Below are 7253 nucleotides of genomic sequence, written 5' to 3' on the forward strand. Positions count from 1 at the left end.
TTTTACTATCGGATGTTGCTAAAAAACAGCAAAAAATTTATGATCTGGGATTGTTTCAGTACATACTAAAATCAGCACAAAAATATGCATGGTAAAAAAAGTCGCTCCAAGTAAAACACTGGTACCATATCAGGTTAGGCCGGCAATACACGGACCGCTTGTAGCAGTCAGGGTCGACAGCTTCAAGCTGTCAAGAAAAGCTGTGAAAAGGCTAGGTAGATTTATTTGGCTTATGTTTAACTGATCACCAGAAATAGTAACAAATAGCAGACAAAAATAGTAAATGATCACCAAAATGAAACTCGCATTTTAATGTAAAATGATAACCAAAGTTTTAACACTTTGCTATCCCATTTAAGTGAAATTACTCCAAAATAAATCATGCGCAAGCCAAAAATAGTAAATGATCACCAAAATTAAACCACCATTTTAAAGTAAAATGATAACCAAAGTTTTTACATTCTGCTATCCTATTTAAGCAAAATGAGTCCAAATAAATCATTGTTATCCCAAAAGTAGTAAATGATCACCAAAAGTAGTGAATGATCATCAAAATTATACCAGCGTTTTAATATAAAATGATAATCAAAGTTTTTACATCTTGCTATCCTGTTTAAGTAAACTGACTCCAAAAAAATAAGTTCGGCCTGATACAATAAATGTAATTACATTATGGGGACCCTTTTCCTGCACTAGGGTGGAAAATTGTCTATTGCATGCCTCTAAACAGTGCGATAAGAGTGTGTTTTCGAGGGAGTGTATTGAGAAACACATTCTTCTTCTTCTTTCTCCTGCCCTGTTCCCAATTTTACTTGGGGTCGGCGCAATATGTCATTTTCTTCCATTTTCCCCTGTCACTCGTCATACTGACACTCACGCATGCATTGCAAGCCGGACACATAACTTAATATGGCATCATAATACTTTATTTGATAATAAGCCTACATTTTATGGCAATCACAGTGACTTATTTAGGCAAAAATAATACATTAATTTGGTCGTCAAGAGTTGGTGATCATTTACTAAATTTGGTGGTCGAATACAATTTAAAGTGAAGTCGTGACTAAAATAGCTGGTACTATTACATTTTTAGACTTTATTTTTCTGGTGTTCAGTAGATTTTTCTGGTTGCAAAACTAAGGGTATCAAAGCATTTTATGGTGGTCATTATATTTGTTCCCGATTTATTTATTATAGAACATCGGACCATTAATAAATTCAGATTTTTTTGTTACTATTTATTTATTTATTAAAGGTTTACAAACAGCTTCTGTGTAGATAAATCTAAGAGTACAATTTCAGTTATTACTGGGACTTACACAGTCGCCAATTACAGGTTAACCAACATACGCTAAATAATGATAGAATTACTAACGCAGATACAACTATTTAGGTACCTATACCTTAACTATTAATGAAAATTGTTTATTTATAAGCTTTAATAGTACCTATATTATGACACATGTAAGGAATTAACTATCTAATTAGTCATGCTTTGATCGATTTACTTATTGGAATATTTTTTTATTTGCATACCTAGTATGACATACTTAAAAACTTAATTAATTAATTGGTTTTTAATTGATGATTAGTGTAGGCACGGATGAATCAAGTACTAGCCGTTTTCCCGAGGTTTCACCCGCGTCCCGTGGGAACTACTGCCCGTAGCGGGATAAAATATAGCCTATGTTACTCACAGATAATGTAGCTTTCTAATCTATAAAGGTATAATATATAAAAATTAATACCACTTTTCCTTGTGATTTTATAACTCAGGGGCCCGATTCTGCTAAGTTAATAATGTCAAAATTGAATAGAAATTGAATCGCAATAGCAGTTTTAACCTTAGCGGGCATTCTGCTACTAATATAAGACCAATCGTATTCCAATAAAAAAATAGCGGAATGCCCCATACGCTTCAATCGTAATTGAGTCGTGATTGGATCTCAGACACCAATCGTATTCCAACGACATTCGATTGGTTTGCGATTGGTCTGCCATTTTGGTGATTTTGGTCTATACGGTAGTTTGCTCTACAATCATACTTATTGCAATCGTAAATCATTTGCAGACAAAATGATTCATTATTAAATGTCAGAAAAGGATAAAAACGTTTATTTCAAAGAAAAAATTATGGAATACGCTTCAATCGTAGGTAATTGAGTCGTGATTGCTCAGTCGAATGTGAATCGAATGTCACTTAAGTAAAATTAGGAGAATCGGGCCCCTGAAACGGTCTAATAAAAAATAATGTTTAGGCTTTGTTTGCACTGTTTAGTAAGTAGATGGTTTATGTCTCAGATCTTTGATCTGAGGTTTATGTGAAGTTTACACAAAATCGGTCGAGCGGTTCTTCATTTGTCTCATTTTTTGTAACAAACACGTACCACGGGCCACTAGTATTACCTACTAGGTACCAGCAATAGTTAAAAAATAAGTATTTTGCAATATGCAGATTTATGGTTTTCGGTAATGGAACGAACAAGGCACGAATATTGTTAAATTTAATTACCTTCGCAACGCAAATATTTGATTGATTCGTACCTAATTGCTTCACGCTTAATTTTAATAACAATCTATCCTAATACAATAAAGAGGAAACATTTTTTTGTTTGTTTGTACCTTAAAGGCTCCGAAACTACTGGAACGATTTAAACAAATCTTTAAAGCTAGACTCTTTCCGACGCAACATCCTACTAATGTTATAAACTAATAAACTAAGTATAATATTATAAATGTGAAAGTTTGTGAGAATGTGTGTATGTTTGTTATTCTTTCAAGCAAAAACGGCTGGACCGATTTGGTTGAAATTTGGTATTTAGATAGGTGATAGGTGCCCTGGATGAAATATATCCATAGGAAACTTTTTATCAACACACCACGCGGGCGAAGCCGCTGGCAGAAGCTAGTAGGCTATATTTTATCCTGGCGGTAGTTTTGACAGGGCGCGAGTGAAACCGAGGGGAAACGGCTAGTATTAAATAATTTTGTACAGGTTTTTTCGACAATAAGTACCCAGTAATGATGACGAGACAAAATTATAAGAATGTTTTTATTAGAAAGCGACAAACAAACAAATGTGTTAAAAGTGCTTAAATCCAAATTTATGATTTGTCGCGATGACATCCAATTCAATCATTCAATGACTGTGACTTTTAGGGTTCCGCACCCAAAGAATAAAAGGAAATAAATATTCTAAGGGTTCTCATACAACACACGCCAGTTTTTGGTCAATTTTATAATTAATGATACGGAACCCTTCGTGCGCGAGTCGTTTTCGCACATGGCTGTTTTTTTCAGGTTCCATAAATTGTATAACTAAGTATAAGAATAATTTATTGTTCTGAAATTATATACAATGCTTTGATTCCTGAAACTCACATTAGGATTCCCTGTGCTGTAAGTTCCAGGCTAATACGTTTCATTGTCAGTTTTACCACAGATTACTACATATATATACATATACAAGGTGTTGATTTGCATTTGTGCCCTAGTTCAGGAGGAGGACATACAATACGTAAATAATCGATTGGAATTACAGTAGATGGGAAATAACTAATATGCACTGCTTTTTTGTCATTGTAATGTCGTGGTATTTCCGAAGTTATCCAATTTTATGAATGAAATTTATGAGTGTTCGTTGCGTATGCTTTGTGTTTGCGTTTGTGTGAGGGCTTGTGCAGCACGGTTATAACGCCAGTAACATACGCGCCAAGTTTAAATAAGGCTAGAGGACATTTACGGAATTCCGAAAAATACTTAAAGAAAAAAAATTACGTACCAATTTTTTTATTGATTTGGGTCGAGAATCATTAGCATAATTACCTCCTTGAATATGGCACGGATGCAAATCAACAGATTGTATAGTAACTTCGTTTCCAGCTGTCATTGAACATCCTTGGCAGTCGTTACGGGTAGCCAGAAGCCAGTCTTACCAAGGGGTATTGGGTTGTCCGGGTAACTGGGTTGAGGGGGTCAGATAGGGCAGTCGCTCCTTGTAAAGCGCTGGTACTCAGCTACATCCGGTTAGACTGGAAGCCGACCCCAACATAGTCGGGAAAAGGGCTTGGAGGATGATGATACTTACTTCGTTTTACTATGAATACACAAATCATATGCTCACCCGTTACAAAAAATCACTTAAAGTAAGTAGATACCTACTACTACTAGGTACTTAGAACTAGCGTTACAAATTGCCATAATTCAAAAGGAAAAAAACCTGCGTTTTTCTGGTATAAAGTTTAGACGGAAAAGTCCAAAGTTAGGGGATCCCCGGGCCCTGTAAGACCGGTACTTACCCATCCAAAAATATTGGCTGAGTTTTTTTACCAACACTGCTTGCGGTTTCAAGATGAGCTTATAATAGTTTAGGAAGAGGGATAAATTGTACACATCTTCCTTCCCAGCCGATTTCGGCTATGTAAGTAATGATGATGATGATGATGTCCTTCTAGCCGATTATCGGCTACGGCGGCTGTTCTCTTGTAAGGAGATTAGCAGGACATATTAATAGTGCACAAGCATTTGCGCAGACACAAGTGCACTCACTATTCCTTCACTCTCATAGCCCGATGGTACGGCAATCCGACACGACCGGAGAGAGATCAGGCGCAGGACCAACATTTACGTGCTCTCCGATGCAGGGGTGTATCAATCAGTAACTTCCAGGCTCCGGGCTGCTTTGTGAAAGTCTTCTAAAACTCACAAAGCGATTTCGGCCCGACTCGGGAATCGGACCCGAGACCTCGTGTTCAGCAGCCGCACTTGCGACAGCTAGACCAACGAGGCAGTTACGTACGAGGATATTGTATACGACCAAAATATTTGTCTAATTTTCAACCAAATACCTACTAATTTTAATTTCAGTTCAACCCCATGGTTGAATGGTAGACAATGCCTTGTAGAATAAATCCGCCAATGTGCTATTTTTTGTACATAAAGTCCTATAAATAAATAAATATGATTTATTTATAATATAGGTACCTAGAATTATTCAAGAGTCCACGTTTGAAGTAATTTTTGGAGACCTATAGAGTCATGATGATAATGCAACTATAAATGCGAAATCTTATAGCGAATGAGGAACGCAATGCGACGACCGTTGACGTCATTAATACGAGTTTTATATTAATAACAAAGGCATTATAATAACTGTTAAAAAACACACCTTAACCGGTTTTCGTGTGTGAGAAGCTTTACGATGGATTTCAATAACTTATCTGTCTTTTGATTTGATTACTAGAGATAGGAAGACATTACATGTAGAGAGCTAATGAAAAAAATATTTCTCTATAATTACCTACTTCATTTAAGTAGGCACTTAATTATAGACAAAGAATTTTGATATGTTTTTTATGTAAAAAAATGTTAAAAAAGAGGCTAAAGCAAATACTTACCCACTTATTTACTTTATGTACATTATACCAATTAGGTACAGCATCAATCAAGTTATTCTTTTACGCAGAGTTTATTTCTTTACTACTTACGTGTTTGTAAAAAAAATCCTATCAATATTGTTTATCTTTTACTCTTACTTACCTTCTCAAATGATTAGGGATAGGAAGCAAAACATTAGACAGATTGATTAAATATCTTATTGAAATCCGCACTTAGAGGACAAAGTCCAAACTTCACGCATTGTTTACCAATTTCAAATCCGATTATTTGACCAAAGTCCAACATTGAATTAGAACACAAAAAATCAAAACACACTTGAGTATCAACAAAGTATATAAGTAAAAACCGGCCAAGTGCGAGTCGGAATCGCACACAAAGGGTACGGAACCCTCCATTATTTAGAAAATTAGCAAAAAAAATCACGTTTGTTGTATGGGAGCCCCCCAAAATATTTATGTTATTCTGGTTCTCAGTATATAGTTACATCGGCAACAGAAATACATCATCTGTGAAAATTTCAACTACCTATCACAGTTCATGAGATACAGCCTGGTGACAGACGGACGGACGGACGGAGGAGCGAAAACAATAGGGTCCCGTTTTATCCTTTGAGTACGGAACCCTAAAAATCAAAACACATTTGAGTAACAACAAAGTATATAAGTAAAAATTATAATAATAGAAATTTCGGAACGTGCTAAAGTCCAATTAGTCACTCAAGGTTGTTCATTCTTAATAGAGTAAAAACATGGACTTTGTACGGGAGGTACGAGTTTATCTGTACTCAATGATTGTATTCAAAACACCTATTTACTTTGGTTTCAGTGTTTTATAGCCAGACTTGGAGGCAAGATTGCAAAATCATCAAATGACGTTACTCATGAAAATACCGTAATATGTATCATTTTTGTTATCTTTTTTAACACGCTTTTATCTGTATGTAAAAATTAAACTATCTTGAAAATTGGCAGCTGGATGTAGTTTTGATGACAATACAATAATATACTACTGTCAAACTGATCTGATGATGGAGCCGGAAGATATAAACTGGAACTTCATCATCCTCCGAGCCTTTTTCCCAAACTATGTTGGGGTCGGCTTCCAGTCTAACACTTTCGCTGCCCAGCTCCGAAAAGCAATTCCTATCCACATGCCCAAAAATATTTTGTATAACTACATAACAACCCGGTATTCGAGTCCAACAGCGCAATTGTATAGGAACGGGACCCTTATGCCCGAAAACCCGGCGTCCGGGTTCACTTAAGCCCCGCCCACCGAGCGTAGGGCTACCCAAAATAATTTACTAGAATATAATTATTGTGCATTTTTGATCAGAATAAAGAAAATAAATCCCGTCTTGTTATTTAATTTATTAGGTTGTTAAAGAGACTATTTTTTTAATTTTAACGTACATTATGTTAGAACAGATTTACTTAATATGATTTATCTACATGTTTCTGTAAGCTTTTCTTTTAATCAATACAACGCCGACGTGCTTTGTTTTAACACCTGCATAGGATAACAAAGAAAATAAGTATCTAGTTTTTAGTTTAAATACTCGTAATCTCAAAAAACATGCCGACGCGCTTTGTTTGTCATTTTACGGGCCAGAGATAAAGAACCATAAATCTCGTTATTGCACAAAAGGCGATAGATGCACTTTTGTTTTAACTTTTAAAAAAGTTTTCGGCAAACGATTAAAGGTCAGGTAAAAACTTAACCCTTCTTTGCTGCTAAAAGTAGGTACGTATTCAGTTAATCCAAACTAATATTATAAATGCGAAAGTAACTCTGTCTGTCTGTCTGTCTGTCTGTCTGTCTGTCTGTCTTTCTGTCTGTCTGTCTGTCTTTTCTTC

The sequence above is a fragment of the Helicoverpa zea genome, chromosome 19, assembly GCF_022581195.2.
Source record: "Helicoverpa zea isolate HzStark_Cry1AcR chromosome 19, ilHelZeax1.1, whole genome shotgun sequence".
In the NCBI taxonomy this organism is placed as follows: domain Eukaryota; kingdom Metazoa; phylum Arthropoda; class Insecta; order Lepidoptera; family Noctuidae; genus Helicoverpa; species Helicoverpa zea.